Source organism: Coloeus monedula (genome assembly GCF_965178545.1).
Source record: "Coloeus monedula genome assembly, chromosome: 29".
Taxonomy (NCBI): Eukaryota; Metazoa; Chordata; class Aves; order Passeriformes; family Corvidae; genus Coloeus; species Coloeus monedula.
Window position 1 is genome coordinate 1908002 of NC_138809.1, and position 13084 is coordinate 1921085.

Here is a 13084-nt window from a genome sequence, read left to right on the forward strand (position 1 = left end):
GTGGTTCCCCACTCCCCATCCCAGTACTCCCAGTACCTCAGCGACTTCCACATTCCGCTCCCCACAGTACTCCCAGTACCATGTGAGGCTCTCTGCTCCCCTTCCCAGTGTCCCCAGTACCTCCCATTCTCCCTCCCACTGCTCCCACAACCCCCAAGAGCTGCTTGATCTTGTTCCCAGTACTTCTCTATTGCTCCCAGTACATCCAGATGTTCCCCATTCTATCTCCCAGTCCCACTGTACTCCCAGTGCCTCTGCATTCCCCCTCCCAGTACTCCCAGGACACCCATGCCTCCCCACCTGTCCTCCCAGTGCCAGGGGGACACAGGACCCCTTTCCCTGTCATTGACACCAAAATGCAGCTTTTTGGTTAAACTGGCAGAATTGGTGTTTGTTTGTTCAGATCTGTCAGGCTTTAGGAATGGGATTCTCCAATTTTGGGCTGCCACTGAAAACCAGGGGCTGCTGCTCCCTCGCCCTCCCAGTGGAGGCACAAAAGGCAAAGATCCCAAAGGGCTGAGAGAAGAACAATTTCCTGCAAACGGCACTGAGAGAAGGAAACCAACAGCAACAGCACCAAGATTCCGAATCCAAAGGGTCACAAAAGGAACGATGTCCAGGGAAAGCCCCCAACAAGGAACAAACCCCAAACGCTTCCCCCGGCACGTTTCCTCCACCAGCAGGAACCTGGCAGGGCCCTGGACCTTCCTTGCTTTGATGGCCAAAGCGGCCTTTAGGAGGCTCTGGATTCGCTTGGCCCCTTTCCCAAACCCTCCTCTGCTGTGCTCCCCCACACCATGATGTCACCAAGGCCCTGGGGGTGTTCCAGAGCCTCCCCCTTTCCCAGGGCAGTCGGGATCAGCCCATGGCACAGGGTGGGGCTGTGTTTCCAGTCAGTTCCAGGGGCTCTGGACGCCCCTCCAGGTCAGGGCAAACTGATGCCTGCCCTCTGCTGCCACAGGAATGGGGACAAAGGCATTGCCAATGTCCATGCTGGCACCACTTGGCTGTCTCGGACTCCAGCTCGCCCTGGAGTTCGGGCATGTCTGGCACAGCCGCTCTCAGTGGGGCTGGCACTTGGTTCAGGCCCCCCCAGTCCCTGTCAGTGGCCACTCTTCACTGGACTCATGCTCTGGCCATGTGGGGCTCTTGAAGGCTCAGCAGGTCTGCCTGAGCACTCCCAGCTCTCCAGGTCATGGCTCATCCCAGGGATGGGCTCCCGCAGTCCTGGTCAGTGCCGTGTTGCCGACGGGGCCCTGTTGTGGTGGCCGTAGCTCCCTGTTGTTCGTGCATCCTCAGCAGCCCCACAGCAGAAGGGTGGTGGGAGAGCCCAGGCCAGGGATTGAGCTGTGGAATTGCCTCTGTCTCCACAGCAGCTCTGCCAAAGCCCAGCAATGCCCTTTGGGCTCCCTGAAATACCCGCTCCAGCACCTGCAGCCCCTCGTGCCACTCCCTCCTCCTGCACTCGCTGCCTGCAGGGCTGTTCCTCTCCCAGCCCTCTGGCTCCTCTTGGCTGCTGCAGTTGTATTTCTGCCATGCCTTGGATTTGCCCTTCCCAGCTCAGGGTGGCTCCAGGCCCAATACTCTGGCCTGTTCCAGCACACGCCTCTAGTTCCAGGATCTGTGGGAGGCGTTGCCATGGCAACAGTCAGTCCCCACACATCGCGACAGTGGCTTCGGAGGCGCTGTCACAGTCGCTTCAGACACCCCGTGACAGTCCCGGCACCCGCAGCTCGATGGCAGCCGGGCCCCTTCCCAGTGCTCTGGGACCACCATTGCAGTCCCTCCTTTCCGCAGGCTCCACGCCGGGGTCTCTGCTCCCCCGCCATCCCGGGGTCTCCCCTCGGCCATTTCGGTCCCTCCCCCCTCGGGGCTCCCCTGTGGGCTCCCGGTCCCTCCATCCCGGCCCCTCCCACCCAGTGCCCCCCGACCCCCTGTGCCTCACCTGAGCACCCTGTGGAATTCCCGGTGGTCCTGCTCCACCGGCATGGCCAGCTGCTGCTCCCGTGGGCCGCCTGCTCCAGCCGCTCCCGCCTCAGCCGCTGCTCCAGCTCGGCCTTCCCGGCCGCCCAGCGCCAAGCACCGGCCACATGGCAGAGGCGCTCAATCATCCCCAACACCTGCAGTGAGCACCACACAACCTTCCCGGCAGCCAAAACAGCTCCTTCAGGCCACAGCTGAGGGCACCTGTCCCTCAAAATGTGTCCAGTGCTGCCTCAGGATCCCAAAATGCCTGCAAGAGGCAGCGGAGCCATGTGTTTGTGCACAGGGATGCTTTAGGAGCACGGCTGAACTTTAGGAACTCCAGCTCTAATTGTAGCACCTCATTAAGGGTCTGCAGCACCTCATTAAGGGTCTGCAGCACCCAGAGCACAACGCGGGCATTGACCCGAGCAGCTCCAATTCAGCCCCGTTTTGACCTCCCAAGCCACTGCTCCCAGCCCGCGCTGTCCCTGTGCTGCAGCTGCAGCTTCAGGGCCCTTGGGGCTGTGGCTCTGCTCTCCTCTCCTCACCCTCCTCTCCTCCTCCTCCTCCTCCTCCTATGGCTGCTGTGTCAGGACCAGCAGTGGCCCAGGAAGAGCAGGAATTCCAAACGTGCTGTGGAGCCCCCTGAGGAGCCCTGGCAGACTCAGCATCGAGCACCTGCTTTGTCCAACATCCGTGGGGAATTCAGCATTCCCAAAGCTGCTGTGGCGGGGCTGAAGGATGGAAAGGGAGTGAAAAGCTGGGCGTTTAGGGGTATTGTGGACCCGAGACTGGGCTGGGGCTGGGTGCTGCCTTCCTTCCCTTTGGGATCGGGGAGAGCGGTCGCGGGTGGTACGCAGGGTGTGTGCCTGGCCCCGGGACACTGACTGCTATGCTGCCTTGGCCGCTTCTGCCCGCTGCCGCTGGTGGTGCCGGGACCGATTGGTGCCCGTGAGTTTGCAAAAGGAGCGATTTCCCCTCCTCCCTCCCGTCCGAGGCCGCCATCGCCCCTGAGGGGTTCGAGCTCGCACCGGGGCGCCCCCTGCTGGCTGTGAGTGATCCCTGCAGCGCCCCCTGCTGGCCGGGCGTGATCCCTGCAGCGCCCCCTGCTGGCTGTGAGTGATCCCTGCAGCGCCCCCTGCTGGCTGTGAGTGAGCCACTGCAGCGCCCCCTGCTGGCTTTGAGTGATCCCTGCACCGCCCCCTGCTGACTGTGAGTGAGTGTATTGGGTTGACCCTGAGTTGATGGACAGTCTTTAAGACCAATTACGCTTCTCACAATTTACATATTTAAACCGCACAGAAAGGCGGGACTTCCCCTTTTTGTCGGAGCTTGCTTGCTGGGAGGTGGGGGGGGGCTCCGAGCCTCCCGGCCCCGCCAGGCCGGGCCGGGGCCACTGCCCCTTTCCCCCTTTCCCAACGCTGCGGCACGGACCCTGGGTGGCTGGGGGGGACTGCCTTAGAGCCACAGGCAGCTAAAACCAGCCATGGACTGCTCACAGCTGGACCCATCTAGCGCGGCTTCTGGGGACCGGCGGGTCCCTCTCCTCTCCATGCGGAGCCGGCGGAGTCAACAGGAGCCGGCAGAGCCTCCTGTCTGCAGCCAGCACACTTCGTGCTGAACTGAAGAAGACACCACGCAGCCAGCAGCACAAAGGGAGCGAGGCTTTCCCCACCGTAAAGGCTGAACAAGAACACTCTTCAGCATGGCAGCTTCAGAGTCAGAGAGAAAAGAGAAGTGAGTCACGTGGGACGGAGATGAGCATGGCGACGGGAGAAAAGAGGGCGGTGCCACGATTCTGGCGCGAAGCTTAAAAGAAACCTTCTTGCATGCCGTGGTAAGAAACTGTAATACCACAAACTGTTTGTCTCTTTAATCCATTTGAAGAACATGGGGGGATGGAGTATCTTCGTGTGCCTGTGAAGATTGTGAAGAATGCCTATGCCAGGCTATATAGAAGTAGTAAGAGGCTGCTAGAGACTTGTGGCAAAGAAAAAGCCTTTGTGTGCAGGCCAAAAGAACTCATCCTTAAATAGATGAATAACCCCATGTGATGGCCCATGTTTTGTAGTGTGAAGGAATTGTGAGATTTTTCATGGGAGAGATGTTCTACACACAGCAGATTGTTTGTTTCTGGGCGGATCTGCTGTTAGTGGCAGTTTGGGAACCATGTGCAACTGAAGGAAAAACCCTTTTTTCCCTTAAGCATAAGAGAGAGACTTTTCAAAAACTGGAACACTGACTAACATCCCATGTTCTGTTATCCCTTGTGTGAGCTGGGTAAAAGGAGAGAAGTGCTGGAGGCGGGTGGGGGGGGGGATTTGCTTTAATTTTGTTTTGTTATTGTCTCTTTACTTTTAATTCTATTAGTAATAAAATTCTTTCATTGTACTGCAACTGTTTAAGGTTTGTGCCTGCTTTGCTTTTCTCCTAATTCTTATCTCACAGAAGGAAAATAAGTAAGTAATGAATATTTTGAACCAAAACCACTACATTTAATTGGTGTTTCCGCCCGGTTTTGAACTCAACCCGCTACAGTGAGCCCTGCAGCGCCCCCTGCTGGCCATGGCAACAACTGCACCAAATAAGCAAAAACAGCACTTCAGAGGTTGGAAGCTTCTGTTCCTGTCTTGTGGGTTTTTTCTGTTCTGTTCTATTTATTTTCTAGCAAAGAGTTTCTATTCCTTTTCCTACATATTTTCCTGAAAGTCCCATAAATTTTGAAGTTATAATAATTTGGAGGGAGGGGTCTTCTTTCTATTGCAGGAAGGTTCCCGCCTTCCGTGGCAGACATTTGCCTTTTAAACCAAGATGTTATTTTTCTCTGGGTTGGCGCGTGGGAGAAATATCAGCCAGATATTCTCAAGAGGTCAAAAATACACAAACACAGAAAAACAACGAACTTTGGCAAAAAAATTTAGTACACCATAAAACACTGACCATAGCATTAACTTAGACCATTTAACCTAGAAAGCTTTAAACCATTTTGATGTTGCATCACCCAAAATGTTCCGTGAACAGAGGATTAGAAGAAGATAGAAAGAAAAGATGTAGAAAAACACACATAGAGCTACCAGCTCCTGGATTTCAGTGGATTCCAAGAGAACTAAGGGTCAAGACACGGGTGTTCCAAAATGTCTCAAGACATCAATCATTTCCTGCCTCTGACACAGTCCCACCCTGTGCCATGGGCTGATCCCGACTGCCCTGGGAAAGGGGGAGGCTCGGGAACACCCCCAGAGCCCTGGTGACATCATGGTGTGGGGGAGCACGGCAGAGGAGGGTTTGGGAAAGGGGCCAAGAGAATCCAGAGCCTCCTAAAGGCCGCTTTGGCCATCAAAGCAAGGAAGGTCCAGGGCCCTGCCAGGTTCCTGCTGGTGGAGGAAACGTGCCGGGGGAAGCGTTTGGGGTTTGTTCCTTGTCGGGGGCTTTCCCTGGACATCGTTCCTTTTGTGACCCTTTGGATTCGGAATCTTGGTGCTGTTGCTGTTGGTTTCCTTCTCTCAGTGCAATTTGCCGGAAATTGTTCTTCTCTCAGCCCTTTGGGATCTTTGTCTTTTGTGCCTCCACTGGGAGGGGAGGGGCAGTTTTTAGGGGAAGCACACAAACGTGGGTGCCCGTGGTTGGGGTCCTCAGTGCCCCCCAGTTCCCCCGCAGAGTCACAGCATGATCGCTTAAATATCACTGGGCTCCCACAGTTGCCTGTGGGGTCCCAGCAGCTCCGTGTAGGTCACCTGGGGTTCCTTGGGGACAGTGATGCGGGGGGTCCCTGCAAGAGACACCGGTGGGGGGATCAAGGTGGGGGTGACACGCGTGGGTGACGTGTCCCTGTCCCCAGCCCCGTACTCACCCCCTGCATTCCGGGTGCTCCCAACGAGGGTGTACAGCACCTACCCCTCCTCTGGGGCGGGCGGGGGCTCTGGGGAGGCCCTGCGGGGATAAAGGGGGGGGGTTGTGGTTTGGGGGGTTTATGGGGTGGAGGTAAAATTGAGCTCAGGACTGGAGCCCCCCACTCACCTTTCCTGGTGCTTCCTGGCGGCTGCAAAGAAAATGTGTGGGGTGACTGCGGCGTCCCTGGGGCCCCTAAAAACCCTCGGGACCCCTGAGTCCACCCAGAATCCCCAAGCATCCCCTATGCGCCCCAAGAAGCTCTGAACCACCCTGGTGTTCCAGAACCCCTGAGCCCCCAGAGCCCCAAGGCCGGGAGGGAGGGGGATCCCCCAAACTGCCCCAAAAGCCCTGAAAGTGCCCCCAACATCCCAACGGCACCCCAAAGCCCCCAGAACCCTGAGCTGGGGTCAGAGGGGGCTCATCCACCCCCAAGTCACAAACTCTGGGTGTCACCCCATTCCCTCCCCAATTCTGGGGGGTTTCCCACCGCCCTCAGGATCCCCGACACCCCCATTGTTACCCACCCAGGCGATGCCACCGGTGCCAGCCCACAATGACACCCAGGAGCAGGACCAGGAACAGCAGGGAACCACCGACCCCTGCGGCCACTGCTGGGGACAGAGGGGGACACATCAGGGTCACCTGTCACTGCGGGGGTGCTGCAATCCCAATGACCCCGAGTGAGCCCACCTGTGTCCCAGTGTGCCCGCGGTGTCACCGTCAGTGCCAGTTCGGGGCTGAGCGCCCGGAAGACGCGGTGCCCGTCCTGTCCCAGCTGGTTGGTGGCCACGCACTGGTAGGTGCCGGAATGTCCCACATGGACGTCCTCGAGCTCCAGGAGGGGACCCCGGGCCACCTCGCTGCCGTTGTGCAGCCAGGTGAAGGTGACAGGGGCTGAGCCCACCTGCACCGAGCAGCGCAGGGTCACGGGGTCACCTGCGCGCACCGGCTGTGCCAGGGCACCGGGGCTGATGGTGGCATTGGCCACGGGCACTCCTGGGGGAGATGCAGGGCTGAGGCCGGGGGGAGGGGCTGGCACAGGGAGAGGGGCGCAGGGATGGGGGGGTGAGAGTGGGATGGGTGAGATGTCGCAGATGGGTCACGCCAGGGAGGGGTGCGGGGGCACCGGAAATGGTGTCTGGAAAGCATGGGGGTTCCCAGGCAGGACTGAGGGACCCGTGGCGGCTGTTGGGGCTCCCCGCACCCATCCCCGCACTCACTGCGCACCGTGATGCGGAGCCGGGCGCTGCTCTTCCGCACGGCCCCCGCTCGGAGCGCACCTCGCGGCTGTAAGGGGGGGTGGCCCATGGAGTGGAGCCCACCCAGAGCCCTCGGGGACCCCGCGGGTGCCAGCCTGGGGACACCCAACCCGCCTCACCATCTAAGACGCTCACGGGGGGGCTGCGCCCGGTGCCGGGTCTGTCACACAGGTAGGTGCCACTCTCGGTGACAAGGAATCGGTCGGGTCCCTCCTCCCACCAGCGCTGCCCGTCCTTGTACCAGGTGGTGGCAGCGGCGGTGCCCGAGCCCTGGCAGGTCAGTGTCACCCGGTCCCACAGCACCGGCGGCGTCCAGGGGGGCTGCACGAGGAGCTGGGTGGTCTGGGCGCCTGCGGGTGACAGGGGACACCAGCCTGCCAGGGCCAGTGCGGGATGGGGACAGCGGGGCGGGGACGTGGCATCCCCCGGAGGACTCACCAGCGAGGCCGAGGGTCTGGGCTGGAAGGGAGAAGGGACAGGGCTGGGTGGGGGTGGCAGCGCGGGGACAGCGGCACCCGGGGCACGGAGTGTGGGGCTGTCCCCAAACTGTCCCCACGGGGTCAACGGTGTGGCACGGAGGTCTCAGGGATGGGGACACCTCTGTCACCCTGGGCTGAGGCAGGACATGGGGACACCGTGGCCCCTCCAGGCATGGGGACGTGACCGACACCCGGTGCTGGCCCAGGTCACCTCCAGCAGCCCCACGGCTCCTCTCACCACCACCAAATCTCCCTGGTGCTTGGCCCTTTCTCCCTGCCCCTGTCCTCACGCCTGGCCCAGTCCCATCGTGCCCGTCCCCACATCCCCGTCCTTACATTCCTGTCCCCTTATTCCTGTCCCCTGTTCCCCACAGCCACCCCACGACGCCGGTCACATTTAAGGGGTCCATGCCCATGCTCGGGCTCTGCTGGCCTTGGGGACCTCAGGGCACCCCGCAGCCCCCCTCTGCCCCCTCCCCACCGCTCTCTGCCTCACCAGGGCCCATCCCCGGGGCGTCAGGCCCGTGCCTGGGGCACTCACCCCACAGGAGCAGCGCCACCTTCCCGGCCATCCCGCTGTCCCCGGCCACCCGGGCCGGCTGTCACACGCTGCCGGGGCCCCTTGTCCACTGGGTGGAGGCTCTTTGGCCAAAGAGGAAGGAAGCGATGTCACATCTCCTCCTAACGTGTTGGGGGCCCTTGGTGGGTGCAGGGTGGGGTGCAGAGTGCAGAGTGGGACAGAGACCCAGAGCCCCCCAAGGTGCTCGTGGCCGGGGGATTATCCCAGGCAGATTCCGAGGGGCTCTGGGTCTGTGCCCCCCACGCCCCACAGGGGCTTTTCCCTCTCTTCATTTCCATTTCTTTCCCTTTTTCCATCATCTTCCTGTCACCCCCAGCAGCCCCTGACCCAGCGATCCTGGGGAGCTCCTGAGCAGGGAACGGGTTGAGGGGACATTGAGGAGGGAGAAAAAAGGGTGCGGGGGGTGCAGGGAAGTTTGAGGGGGCAATGGGGGATGGGGGTGTCCGGCTGTGCCCCCCCCCCCACCCCTTTGCTTTCTCTCTCCGGCAGCAGAAGGAAGAGGCCGTTTGTGCTGAGAGTCAGACGGGGGCGGGTTCTGACCTGGGGAGTCACATCCAGAGGGGTCCTGTCCTGGGGAGGTCCCTGTGCTGGGGGTGACACGTCCTGGGGGGATCCTTTCCCAGGGGTGACATATCCAGGCTGGGGGAGGTGGCAGGTCTTGACCTGAGGGATGACGGTTCTGGGGATTCCCTTGAACGGTTCTGGGGGGGTCCCTGTTGCAGGGGGGATCCTGGGGACCAGTGGCCATCCAAGTGTGGGGCCAGGCCACGCCACAGCCTCACTGCGCAGGGATGGGCATTGGCCAGCCCTGCTCTGGCCAGCCCCAGGGGCAGCCAGGACATGAGGGTCCCGCCCACCCCATGGGCTTTGACTCTCGCAGCTTTAGAGCCGCTGCAAGGTGAGAATTGTGTGGGGAAAAGGCGTGGCTGTGGGTTGCTCAGGCCTGCGAGAAGCACAAAAGCCGCTTGGGCCACATCGGCCCCGTCGCTCGCCGCAGCCCGGGACAGTGGCGGCCCTCGCAGCGCGATGGCAGCCGCGACCTGCGGCAGTGGCCGAGCCCAGGACTCCGCTCCCGCAGTGCCGGGCCTTCCTGCCCCGGCTCCCCGCTCCCCGCCACGCTCCCCGCACCTCCCCCCGGCGCCGCCCGCCCGCCCCAGGGCCGGGCCCGGCGGAGGCTCCGCAGCGGCTCCGGGGCTCAGGCGCCGCTCGGCGAGCGCCGGCTGCGGGCCTTTGGCCACCGGCGGCTACCGGGCAGCGCCGGGCAGCGCTGGCGTGGCTTGGGCTGCTGGGCCCCCGCCGGCCGCCCCGGCTCCGTGCCGGGGCTCTCGGGGCGCTGCCGCTGCTGCCGGGCTCCAGCTCGGGCCGAGGAGCTCGGCAGCTGCGGGATCGCTGCCCGTGGCGACGGGGCGGCACCGCCGCACGTCCCCGAGCCCTTGGCCGGCTGTCAGCGAGAGGGGACAAACAGCGAGCGGCAGCTCCTTCCCCTGCGCGCCTCTGGAAGGAAAAGCCCCGCGCGTCCCCGCGCTGTCCCGGCAGAGCCCAGGGACCGCTGTCCCCGCGCCCTTGGGGACACTTTGCAGCCTGGGCTGGCCTTCGGGATGTCCTTCCCCTTCTGCCGCTCCTTTCCCCCCTTCCAGGTGCTGTCCCGGGCCAGGGCGGCTTTAGGGCTCAGCCCTGTTTTCCCTGGCCACAAATCTGCCCCAAATGCTTTGCCAAACCCGTTTGGGGTTTCCGGAGGCGAGCAAGGAAAGCTGGAATGGGATTAGCTGCACTCCCAACTGCTTTGGGAAGCTGGTTTGCCTTGTGGGGCGGGAGGTTGGGAGCGCTGCCATCTCCCTGCGCTCCCACAAGGAGCCCCGGGCGGCTTTGGGATCTCTTATCTCGGAGGCACCTGGAGCAAAATCTCCTAATTGGATTCCCCGGATTAATTAATTAATCCCAGCAGTTCCCGGCTCTGGGGTGGCTGCGGTGACTGGCGCCGTCACCTCCGGGCGATTCGGTGCCAAACCCTTCCATCCAACAGCCCGAATTTGGGAAGCTGCTCTGGGATCTGCGGGCCGGGCTGTGGGAGAGCCCCTGCAGAGGGGCCAGCACAGCCAAACTTCGGGACTATTTCTGGGAGCGAGGCCCCGGGAAACGGCGCAGTGCCGGGCCATGGGATTGGGACCAGGATTTAAAGCTCCCAACAGAATTCCCAGGAAAGAGAATTCCCAGGAAAGAGAATTCGCAGGAAAGAGAATTCCCAGGAAACCCCGCAGCCGCGCGTGCCCGGGATCAGCTCCCGCACAGCGCAGAGCCGGGGCAGATCCGGCCGGGATGGGCTCGGGGAAGCCACGCCGGGATCGGGAACCCGAGGCCGCCCGGGTGTCCCTTCAGCAGGTGGCACTCTGGGGACAGCAGAGGGACAGCCCCAGTCAGGCTGGACTGGGAGCACTGGGAGCTGCCCAGCGCTGCCGCTGGACGGCCCCGCTGTCCCCGGCTCCTGGAGCTGTCCCCGGGTCCCCCTCCCGCCACCCCCCGCCAGCCCCCGGTGGCCACGGGCGGGGCACAGGGGGCATCTCCCGGTGCCCGCGCTGCTGCTGGAGCTGAGGCTCCGCCGTTCCCTGACCCCCCCTTCCCACCCCAACCCCAGGCTGGGGAGGATTTGGCGAGGATTTTGGGGGGATTTGGGGAGGATTTGGGGGGATTTGGGGTCTCTCAACCCGTCCTGTCCCGCAGCTCTCGGGCTCCATCCTCATCGCGATCCTTCGGGATGTCACAGCCTCGCCCCGAGTGCTGCCCTCCCTCGGGAACAACCCCAAAATCCTCAAAATCATCACCAAAAACCTGGTCCGGGAGCTCATGGGAGGCTGTGCCCGAGCCCTGGGGGGGTTTGGGGACCCGGGGCTGTCACTGCGCTGTCCCAAAACCTCAGGGATCAGGGATGGGCAGTGTGGCCAAGGAGCATGGAACACCCGCAACTGAACAATCCCCAAACTCAACAAATCCCAAAAAAAGACCCAGAAAACCTTCCCGGCAGCCAAAAAAGCTCCTTTAGGGCAGAGCCGGGGGTACTTTACCCCCAAAATGTGTCCAGTGCTGCCTCTGTATCCCAAAATGCCCGCGAGAGGCAGCGGAGCCGTGTGTTTGTGCACGGGGATGCTTTAGGAGCACGGCTGAACTTCAGGATCCCCGGCCCTAATTACAACACCTCATTAAGGGCCCGCATTAACCCAACCTGCTCCAATTTAGCCTCGTTCTGACCTCCCCAAATTTTCCTTGGAGTTGTTCGGCTTCGCTTCCTGTTTGGAACCTCTGCGGTGTCCTAAAAGGTGTCCCCGATGAGTCAGGTTTGGGGTTTTTGGGAGAGGGAAAAGGGGAGGAGGATTTTGGGGCTGGTTCAGGGTTTGGAGCTGATTCAGGGTTTGGGGCTGATTCAGGGTTTGGGGCTGATTCAGGGTTTTGTCACTGGTTCAGGTTTTGGGACTGGTTTGGGTTTTGGGGGCTGGTTCAGGTTTTTGGGCCAGTTTGGGTTATGGGGCTTCTTCCAATTTAAGGACGGGTTCAGTTTTGGGTCTAGTTCAGTTTTTGGGTCTAGTTCAGTTTTTGGGTCCAGTTCCGTTTTTGGGGCTGGTTCAGTTTTTGGGGTTGGTTTAGGTTTTTTGGGTAGTTCAAGTTTTGAGGCTGGTTCAGGTTTTGCCACTGGTTCAGGGTTTGGGACTGGTTCAGGTTTTTGGGGGTGGTTCAGCCTTTGTGGCTGGTTTAGGTTTGGGGGGCTAATTGAGGTTTTAGGGCTAGTTCAGGTTTTGGGGCTGATTGAGGTTTGATGGTTGTTTCAGTTTTTGTCACTGGTTTAGGTTTTTAGGTCCAGTTCATTTTGGGGCTGGTTTAGATTTTTTGGGTAGTTCAAGTTTTGAGGCTGCTTCAGATTTTGGGACTAGCTCAGTTTTTGTCACCGGTTCCCTATTTTGGGCTGGTTTGGGGTTTTGGGGCCAGTTCAGGTTTTGGGGCCAATTCAGGTTTTTGGGGCCAGTTTGGGTTACGGGGCTTATTCCAATTTAAGGACTGGTTCAGCTTTTTAGGGTTGGTTCCGGTTTTTGGGTCTAGTTCAGTTTTTGGGGCTGGTTAAGGTTTTGCCACTGGTTCAGTTTTTGGGACCGGTTCAGGTTTTTGGGGCTGGTTCGGGTTATGGGGCTTATTCCAATTTAAGGATGGGTTCAGGTTTTTAGGGCTCATTCAGTGTTTGGGTCTGGTACAGTTTTTGGGTCCAGTTCAGTTTTTGGGGCTGGTTCAGGTTTTGCCACCGGTTCAGATTTTGGGACTGGTTCAGGTTTTTGGGGCTTCTTCCAATTTTGGGGCTTGTTCCGATTTCGGGGCAAATTCAGTTTTTGGGCCTGGCTCAGATTTTAGGTCCAGCTCACTTTTTGCCTCTGGCTCAGCTTTTTAGGGCCTGTCCACTTTTTAGGACCAGCTCACCCTTCCAGCCTGGCTCCAACCTTCCCCTCCCCATCCTCCTGTTGTTTTCCCAATTTTTTTTTTTTTTTTTTTAATTTGCTGGAAACTGTTTGTGCCGAGCTAATTCCTGAAAATCCAGCCCTGGACATCCCCGAGCTCACCCAAACACCGGCCACTGTCATTACCTTTATTAGAGCCCGCTGTGGCCACTCTTGCCGGCGCGTCCTGGAATCCTTTGCCCTGATGCGGCTGCCCGGGGCTCGTCAGGCAGGAATTCTGCTCATATTCTCCAGGGGAGGATGAAAGGTGACACACGGGCAGTAATGAGGGAATTCTCGCGGCCCCGAACGCCTTCAAAGTGCGGCAGCATTTGGTTAATGCCGCGCTCCCACCCCTGCCCGCGTCACCATGGAACCTGAGTAATCCCGGCAGTCATTAACTCCTCGGAGAGCGGCCCCAGATGTGTCATTATCCGC

General features: G+C 60.4%; 1 pseudogene across 1 annotated transcript in view; it reads right to left on the bottom strand.

Moving 5' to 3' along the window:
* Window positions 1-5639: 5639 nt before the first annotated feature.
* LOC309583076 (low affinity immunoglobulin gamma Fc region receptor II-like) overlaps window positions 5640-13084 on the bottom strand; it is a 158548-nt pseudogene continuing 151103 nt past the window's right edge. Inside the window, exons 3-4 of the transcript in view lie at window positions 6381-6464; window positions 5640-5734 (exon numbers count right to left, since the gene is read on the bottom strand). The product of the transcript in view is annotated as a low affinity immunoglobulin gamma Fc region receptor II-like (transcript). The remainder of the gene's footprint in view (window positions 5735-6380; window positions 6465-13084) is intronic.